The sequence below is a fragment of the Triticum aestivum genome, chromosome 5B (genome assembly GCF_018294505.1).
Source record: "Triticum aestivum cultivar Chinese Spring chromosome 5B, IWGSC CS RefSeq v2.1, whole genome shotgun sequence".
In the NCBI taxonomy this organism is placed as follows: domain Eukaryota; kingdom Viridiplantae; phylum Streptophyta; class Magnoliopsida; order Poales; family Poaceae; genus Triticum; species Triticum aestivum.
Genome location: NC_057807.1, coordinates 626,636,480 through 626,646,604, shown reverse-complemented (window position 1 = coordinate 626,646,604; position 10,125 = coordinate 626,636,480).

Genomic DNA, 10,125 nt, shown 5'->3' with positions numbered 1-10,125 from the left:
GCCGCCCCTCCTCTTCTCTACTAAGGCCCAATAGGCCCATTACACTCCCCGGGGGTTCCGGTAACCCCCCGGTACTCCAGTATTTGTCCGAATTTACCCGGAACCCTTCCGAAGCCCAAACATAGTCATCCAATATATCGATCTTTATGTCTTGACCATTTCGAGACTCCTCTTCATGTCCATGATCATATCCGGGACTCTGAACTACCTTTGCTTCGTTAACACATAAAATCATATTACCGATCGTCACGGAACGCTAAGCGTGCGGACCCTATGGGTTCGAGAACTATGTAGACATGACCGAGACACGTCTCCGGTCAATAACCAATAGCGGAACCTGGATGCTCATATTGGTTCCTACATATTCTACGAAGATCTTTATCGGTCAAACCGCACAACAACATACATTGTTCCCTTTGTCATCGGTATGTTACTTGCCCGAGATTCGATCGTCGGTATCTCAATACCTAGTTCAATCTCGTTACCGGCAAGTCTCTTTACTCATTCCGTAATACATCATCCCGCAAGTAACTCATTAGTTACATTGCTTGCAAGGCTTATAGTGATGTGCATTACCGAGAGGGCCCAGAGATACCTCTCCGACAATCGGAGTGACAAATCCTAATCTCGATCTATGCCAACTCAACAAGTACCATCGGAGACTGTAGGGGAACGTTGCAGAAAATAAAAATTTTCTACGCTTCACCAAGATCAATCTACCCTTGTAGATCGCGAGCGGAAGCGTTCAAGAGAACGGGGTTGAGGGAGTCGTACTCGTCGTGATCCAAATCACCGATGATCCTAGTGCTGAACGGACAGCACCTCTGCGTTCAACACACGTACGGTTAGGAAGACGTCTCCTCCTTCTTGATCCAGCAAGGGGGAAGGAGAGGTTGATGAAGATCCAGCAGCACGACGGCGTGGTGGTGGATGCAGCAGCGATCTCGGCAGGGCTTCGCCAAGCTCTACGAGAGGGAGAGGTGTTGCAGAGGGAGAGGGAGGCGCCAAGAGCATGGGTGCGGCTGCCCTCCCTCCCCCCTCTTTATATAGGCCCCCTAAGGGGGGGCGCCAGCCCTAGGAGATCCAATCTCCAAGGGGGGCGGCGGCCAGGGGGGGAAACTTGCCCCCCAAGCCAGGTGGAGGCGCCCCCACCCCTAGGGTTTCCAACCCTAGGCTCAGAGGGGCCCAAGGGGGGGGGGCGCACCAGCCCACCAGGGGCTGGTTCCCCTCCCACTTCAGCCCATGGGGCCCTCTGGGATAGGTGGCCCCACCCGGTGGACCCCCGGTACCCTTCCGGTGGTCCCGGTACAATATCGGTGACCCCCAAAACTTCCCCGATGGCCGAAACCTGACTTCCTATATATAATTCTTCACCTCCGGACCATTCTGGAACTCCTTGTGACATCCGGGATCTCATCCGGGACTCCGAACAACTTTCGGGTTACTGCATACTAATATCTCTACTACCCTAGCATCACCGAACCTTAAGTGTGTAGACCCTACGGGTTCGGGAGACATGCAGACATGACCAAGACGACTCTTGGGTCAATAACCAACAGCAGGATCTAGATACCCATGTTGGCTCCCACATGTTCCACGATGATATCATCGGATGAACCACGATGTCGAGGATTATAGTAACCCCGTATACAATTCCCTTTGTCAATCGGTACGTTACTTGCCCAAGATTCGATCGTCGGTATCACAATACCTCATTCAATCTCGTTACCGGCAAGTCACTTTACTCGTACCTTAATGCATGATCCCGTGACCAGACACTTGGTCACATTGAGCTCATTATGATGATGCATTACCGAGTGGGCCCAAAGATACCTCTCTGTCATACGGAGTGACAAATCCCAGTCTCGATTCGTGCCAACCCAATAGACACTTTCAGAGATACCCGTAGTGCACCTTTATAGTCACCCAGTTACGTTGTGACGTTTGGCACACCCAAAGCACTCCTACGGTATCCCGGAGTTGCACAATCTCATGGTCTAAGGAAATGATACTTGACATTTGGAAAAGCTCTAGCAAAACGAACTACATGATCTTTGAGCTATGCTTAGGATTGGGTCTTGTCCATCACATCATTCTCCTAATGATGTGATCCCGTTATCAATGACATCCAATGTCCATAGTCAGGAAACCATGACTATCTGTTGATCAACGAGCTAGTCAACTAGAGGTTCACTAGGGACACGTTGTGGTCTATGTATTCACACGTGTATTATGATTTCCGGATAACACAATTATAGCATGAATAACAGACAATTATCATGAACAAAGAAATATAATAATAACCATTTTATTATTGCCTCTAGGGCATATTTCCAACAGTCTCCCACTTGCACTAGAGTCAATAATCTAGTTACATTGTGATGAATCAAACACCCATAGAGTTCTGATGTTGATCATGTTTTTCTCTAGGGAGAGGTTTCGTCAACGGATCTGCTACATTCAGGTTCGTATATACTTTACAAATATCTATGTCTCCATCTTGAACATTTTCACGAATGGAGTTGAAGTGACGCTTGATGTGCCTGGTCTTCTTGTGAAACTTGGGCTCCTTGGCAAGTGCAATAGCTCTAGTGTTGTCACAGAAGAGTGTGATCGGCCCCGACGCATTGGGTATGACTCCTAGGTTGGTGATGAACTCCTTCACCCAGATTGCTTCATGTGCTGCCTCCGAGGCTGCCATGTACTCTGCTTCACATGTAGATCCCGCCATGATGCTTTGCTTGCAACTGCACCAGCTTACTGCCACACCATTCAAAATATACACGTATCCGGTTTGTGACTTAGAGTCATCCAGATCTATGTCAAAGCTAGCGTTGACGTAACCCTTTACGACGAGCTCTTCGTCACCTCCATAAACGAGAAACATATCCTTAGTCCTTTTCAGGTACTTTAGGATGTTCTTGACCGCTGTCCAGTGTTCCATGCCGGGATTACTTTGGTACCTTCCTACCAAACTTACGGCAAGGTTTACATCAGGTCTGGTACACAGCATGGCATACATAATAGACCCTATAGCTGAGGCATAGGGGATGACACTCATCTTTTCTCTATCTTCTGTCGTGGTCGGGCATTGAGCTGAGCTCAATTTCACACCTTGCAACACAGGCAAGAACCCCTTCTTAGACTGATCCATATTGAACTTCTTCAATATCTTATCAAGGTATGTGCTTTGTGAAAGACCTATGAGGCATCTTGATCTATCCCTATAGATCTTGATGCCTAGTATGTAAGCAGCTTCTCCAAGGTCCTTCATTGAAAAACACTTATTCAAGTAGGCCTTAATGTTGTCCAAAAGTTCTATGTCATTTCCCATCAAAAGTATGTCATCTACATATAATATGAGAAATGCTACAGAGCTCCCACTCACTTTCTTGTAAACGCAGGCTTCTCCATAAGTCTGCATAAACCCAAATGCTTTGATCATCTCATCAAAGCGAATGTTCCAACTCCGAGATGCTTGCACCAGCCCATAAATGGATCGCTGGAGTTTGCATACCTTGTTAGCATTCTCAGGGTCGACAAAACCTTCCGGCTGCATCATATACAGTTCTTCCTTAAGATGGCCGTTAAGGAATGCCATTTTGACGTCCATTTGCCATATCTCATAATCATAGTATGCGGCAATTGCTAACATGATTAAGACGGACTTTAGCTTCGCTACGGGAGAGAATGTCTCATCGTAGTCAACCCCTTGAACTTGTCGATAACCCTTAGCGACAAGTCGAGCTTTATAGATGGTAACATTACCATCCGCGTCCGTCTTCTTCTTAAAGATCCATTTGTTTTCTATCGCTCACCGATCATCGGGCAAGTCTGTCAAAGTCCATACTTCGTTTTCATACATGGATCCTATCTTGGATTGCATGGCTTCAAGTCATTTGTTGGAATCTGGGCCCGCCATCGCTTCTTCATAGTTTGAAGGTTCACCGTTGTCTAACAACATGATTTCTAGGACAGGGTTGTCGTACCACTCTGGTGTGGAACGTGTCCTTGTGGACCTACAAAGTTCAGTAGTAACTTGATCTGAAGTACCTTGATCATCATCATTAACTTCCTCTTCAGTTGGTGCTGGCACCACAGGAACATCTTCCTGAGCTGCGCTACTTACCGGTTCAAGAGGTAGTACTTCATCAAGTTCCATTTTCCTCCCACTTACCTCTCTCGAGAGAAACTCTTTCTCCAGAAAGGACCCGTTCTTGGCAACAAAGATCTTGCCTTTGGATCTAAGGTAGAAGGTATACCCAATGGTTTCCTTAGGGTATCCTAGGAAGATGCATTTTTCCGACTTGGTTCGAGCTTTTCAGGTTGAAGTTTCTTGACATAAGCATCGCATCCCCAAACTTTTAGAAACGATAGCTTAGGTTTCTTCCCAAACCATAATTCATATGGTGTCGTATCAACGGATTTAGACGGTGCCCTATTTAAAGTGAATGTAGCTGTCTCTAGAGCGCATCCCCAAAAAGATAGCGGTAAATCGGTAAGAGACATCATAGATCGCACCATATCCAATAAAGTGCGATTACGACGTTTGGACACACCGTTACGCTGAGGTGTTCCAGGCGGCGTGAGTTGTGAAACGATTCCACATTTCCTTAAGTGCGTACCAAATTCGTGACTTAAATATTCTCCTCCACGATCTGATCGTAAGAACTTTATCTTTCGGTCACGTTGATTCTCTACCTCATTCTAAAATTCCTTGAACTTTTCAAAGGTCTCAGACTTGTGTTTCATCAAGTAGACATACCCATATCTACTCAAGTCGTCAGTGAGAGTGAGAACATAACGATATCCTCCGCGAGCCTCAACGCTCATTGGACCGCACACATCAGTATGTATGATTTCCAATAAGTTGGTTGCTCGCTCCATTGTTCCGGAGAACGGAGTCTTGGTCATTTTGCCCATGAGGCATGGTTCACATGTGTCAAATGATTCATAATCGAGAGACTCTAAAAGTCCATCAGCATGGAGCTTCTTCATGCGCTTGACACCAATGTGACCAAGGCGGCAGTGCCACAAGTATGTGGGACTATCGTTATCAACTTTACATCTTTTGGTATTCACACTATGAATATGTGTAACATCACGTTCGAGATTCATTAAGAATAAACCATTGACCATCGGGCATGACCATAAAACATATCTCTCATATAAATAGAACAACCATTATTCTCGGATTTAAATGAGTAGCCATCTCATATTAAACGAGATCCAGATACAATGTTCATGCTCAAAGCTGGCACTAAATAACAATTATTGAGGTTTAAAACTAATCCCGTAGGTAAATGTAGAGGTAGCGTGCCGACGGCGATCACATCGACCTTGGAACCATTCCCGACGCGCATCGTCACCTCGTCCTTCGCCAGTCTCCGCTTATTCCGCAGCTCCTGCTTTGAGTTACAAATATGAGCAACCGCACCGGTATCAAATACCCAGGAGCTACTATGAGTACTGGTAAGGTACACATCAATTACATGTATATCACATATACCTTTTGTGTTGCCGGCCTTTTTGTCCGCTAAGTATTTGGGGCAGTCCCGCTTCCAGTGTCCACTTCCCTTGCAATAAAAGAACTTAGTCTCAGGCTTGGGTCCATTTTTTGGCTTCTTCCCGGCAACTGGCTTACTGAGCGCGGAAACTCCCTTGCCATCCTTCTTGAAGTTCTTCTTACCATTGCCTTTCTTGAACTTAGTGGTTTTATTCACCATCAACACTTGATTTTCCCTTTTGATCTCTACCTCCACTGATTTCAGCATTGAATATACCTCAGGAATGGTCTTTTCCATCCCCTGCATATTGAAGTTCATCACAAAGCTCTTGTAGCTCGGTGGAAGCGACTGAAGGATTCTGTCAATAATAGCGTCATCCGGGAGATTAACTCCCAGCTGAGTCAAGCGGTTGTGCAACCCAGACATTTTGAGTATGTGCTCACTGACAGAACTATTTTCCTCCATCTTACAACTGAAGAACTTGTCGGAGACTTCATATCTCTCGACCCGGGCATGAGCTTGGAAAACCATTTTCATCTCTTCGAACATCTCATATGCTCCATGTTGCTCAAAACGCTTTTGGATCCCCGGTTCTAAGCTATAAAGCATGCCGCACTGAACGAGGGAGTAACCATCAGCACGAGACTGCCAAGCGTTCATAACGTCTTGGTTCTCTGGGATGGGTGCTTCACCTAGCGGTGCTTCTAAGACATAATCTTTCTTTGCAGATATGAGGTTGATCCTTAGGTTCCGGACCCAGTCTGTATAGTTGCTGCCATCATCTTTCAGCTTGGTTTTCTCTAGGAACGCGTTGAAGTTGAGGTTGACATGAGCGTTGGCCATTTGATCTACAAGACATTTTTGCAAAGGTTTTTAGACTAAGTTCATGATAATTAAGTTCATCTAATCAAATTATTCAATGAACTCCCACTCAGACAGACATCCCTCTAGTCATCTAAGTGAAACATGATCCGAGTCAACTAGGCCGTGTCCGATCATCATGTGAGACGGACTAGTCAACATTGGTGAACATCTTCATGTTGATCGTATGTTCTATACGACTCATGCTCGACCTTTCGGTCTTCCGTGTTCCGAGGCCATGTCTGTACATGCTAGGCTCGTCAAGTCAACATAAGTGTATTGCGTGTGTAAATCTGGCTTACACCCGTTGTATTCGAACGTTAGGATGTATCACACCCGATCATCACGTGGTGCTTCGAAACAACGAACCTTCGCAACGGTGCACAGTTAGGGGGAACACTTTCTTGAAATTATTGTGAGGGATCATCTTATTTAAGCTACCGTCGTTCTAAGCAAATAAGATGTAAAACATGATAAACATCACATGCAATCAAATAGTGACATGATATGGCCAATATCATATTGCTCCTTCGATCTCCATCTTCGGGGCGCCATGATCATCTTCGTCACCGCAAGACACCATGATCTCCATCATCGTGTCTGCATGAAGTTGCTCGCCAACTATTACTTCTACTACTATGGCTAACGGTTTAGCAATGAAGTAAAGTAATTACATGGCTTTTATTCATTGACACGCAGGTCATACAATAATTAAGACAACTCCTATGGCTCCTGTCGGTTGTCATACTCATCGACATGCAAGTCGTGATTCCTATTACAAGAACATGATCTCATACATCACATATATATCATTCATCACAACTTTTGGCCATATCACATCACAAGGCATATGCTGCAAAAACAAGTTAGACGTCCTCTAATTGTTGTTGCATGTTTTACGTGGCTGCAATAGGGTTCTAGCAAGAACGTTTTCTTACCTACGTGAAAGCCACAACGTGATATGCCAACTTCTATTTACCCTTCATAAGGACCCTTTTCATCGAATCCGCTCCAACTAAAGTGGGAGAGACAGACACCCGCTAGCCACCTTATGCAACTAGTGCATGTCAGTCGGTGGAACCTGTCTCACGTAAGCGTACGTGTAAGGTCGGTCCGGGCCGCTTCATCCCATGATGACGCCGAAGAAAGATAAGACTAGTAGTGGCAAGAAAATTGACAACATCTACGCCCACAACAAGTTTGTGTTCTACTCGTGCATAGAACCTACGCATAGACCTAGCTCATGATGCCACTATTGTGGAACGTTGCAGAAAATAAAAAATTTCTACGCCTCACCAAGATAAATCTATGGAGTTCATCTAGCAACGAGAGAGAGGAGTGCATCTACATACCCTTGTAGATCGCGAGCGGAAGCGTTCAAGAGAACGGGTTGAGGGAGTCGTACTCGTCGTGATCCAAATCACCGATGATCCTAGTGCTGAGCGGACAGCACCTCCGTGTTCAACACACGTACGGTTGGGAAGACGTCTCCTCCTTCTTGATCCAGCAAGGGGGAAGGAGAGGTTGATGAAGATCCAGCAGCACGACGGTGTGGTGGTGGATGCAGCAGCGATCTCGGCAGGGCTTCGCCAAGCTCTACGAGAGGGAGAGGTGTTGTAGAGGGAGAGGGAGGCGCCAAGAGCATGGGTGCCGCTGCCCTCCCTCCCCCCTCTTTATATAGGCCCCCTAAGCGGGGCGCCGGCCCTAGGAGATCCAATCTCCAAGGGGGGCGGCGGCCAGGGGGGGAAACTTGCCCCCCAAACCAGGTGGAGGCGCCCCCACCCCTAGGGTTTCCAACCCTAGGCGCAGGGGGGGCCAAGGGGAGGCGCACCAGCCCACCAGGGGCTGGTTCCCCTCCCACTTTAGCCCATGGGGCCCTCCGGGATAGGTGGCCCCACCAGGTGGACCCTCGGGACCCTTCCGGTGGTCCCGATACAATACCGGTGACCCCCGAAACTTTCCCGATGGCCGAAACCTGACTTCCTATATATAATTCTTCACCTCCGGACCATTTCGGAACTCCTTGTGACGTCCGGGATCTCATCCGGGACTCCGAGCAACTTTCGGGTTACTGCATACTAATATCTCTACTACCCTAGCGTCACCGAACCTTAAGTGTGTAGACGCTACGGGTTCGGGAGACATGCAGACATGACCGAGACGACTCTCCGGTCAATAACCAACAGCGGGATCTGGATACCCATGTTGGCTCCCACATGTTCCACGATGATATCATCGGATGAACCACGATGTCGAGGATTCGAGTAACCCCGTATACAATTCCCTTTGTCAATCGGTACGTTACTTGCCCGAGATTCGATCGTCGGTATCCCAATACCTCATTCAATCTCGTTACCGGCAAGTCACTTTACTCGTACCGTAATGCATGATCCCGTGACCAGACACTTGGTCACGTTGAGCTCATTATGATGATGCATTACCGAGCACTTTACTCGTACCGTAATGCATGATCCCGTGACCAGACACTTGGTCACATTGAGCTCATTATGATGATGCATTACCGAGTGGGCCCAGAGATACCTCTCCGTCATACGGAGTGACAAATCCCAGTCTCGATTCATGCCAACCCAACAGACACTTTCGGAGATACCCGTAGTGCACCTTTATAGTCACGCAGTTACATTGTGCGTTTGGCACACCCAAAGCACTCCTACGGTATCTGGGAGTTGCATAATCTCATGGTCTAAGGAAATGATACTTGACATTTGGAAAAGCTCTAGCAAAACGAACTACATGATCTTTGAGCTATGCTTAGGATTGGGTCTTGTCCATCACATCATTCTCCTAATGATGTGATCCCGTTATCAATGACATCCAATGTCCATAGTCAGGAAACCATGACTATCTGTTGATCAACGAGCTAGTCAACTAGAGGCTCACTAGGGACACATTGTGGTCTATGTATTCACATGTGTATTATGATTTCCGGATAACACAATTATAGCATGAATAACTGACAATTATCATGAACAAAGAAATATAATAATAACCATTTTATTATTGCCTCTAGGGCATATTTCCAACAAATACACCTGTAGAGCACCTTTATAATCACCCAGTTACGTTGTGATGTTTGGTAGCACACAAAGTGTTCCTCCGGTATTCGGGAGTTGCATAATTTCATAGTGATAGGAACATGTATAAGTCATGAAGAAAGCAATAGCAATATACTAAACGATCAAATGCTTAGCTAACGGAATGGGTCAAGTTAATCACATCATTCTTTAATGATGTGATCCCATTAATCAATTGACAACTCATGTCTATGGTTAGGAAACTTAACCATCTTTGATTCAACGAGCTAGTCAAGTAGAGGCATACTAGTGACACTCTGTTTGTCTATGTATTCACACATGTACTAAGTTTCCGGTTAATACAATTCTAGCATGAATAATAAACATTTATCATGATATAAGGAAATATAAATAACAACTTTATTATTGCCTCTAGGGCATATTTCCTTCACAACTTATTTGAGACACTGCCGTTTAGGTCATATTGGTGTAAAGCGCATGAAGAAACTCCATGCTGATGGGCTTTTGGAATCACTTGATTATGAATCACTTGATGCTTGCGAACCATGCCTCATGGGCATGATGACTAACACTCCGTTCTCCGGAACAATGGAGCGAGCAACAGACTTGTTGAAAATAATACATACTGATGTGTCCGGTCTGATGAGTGTTGATGCTCACGACGGGTATTGTTATTTTCTTACCTTCACAGATGATTTGAG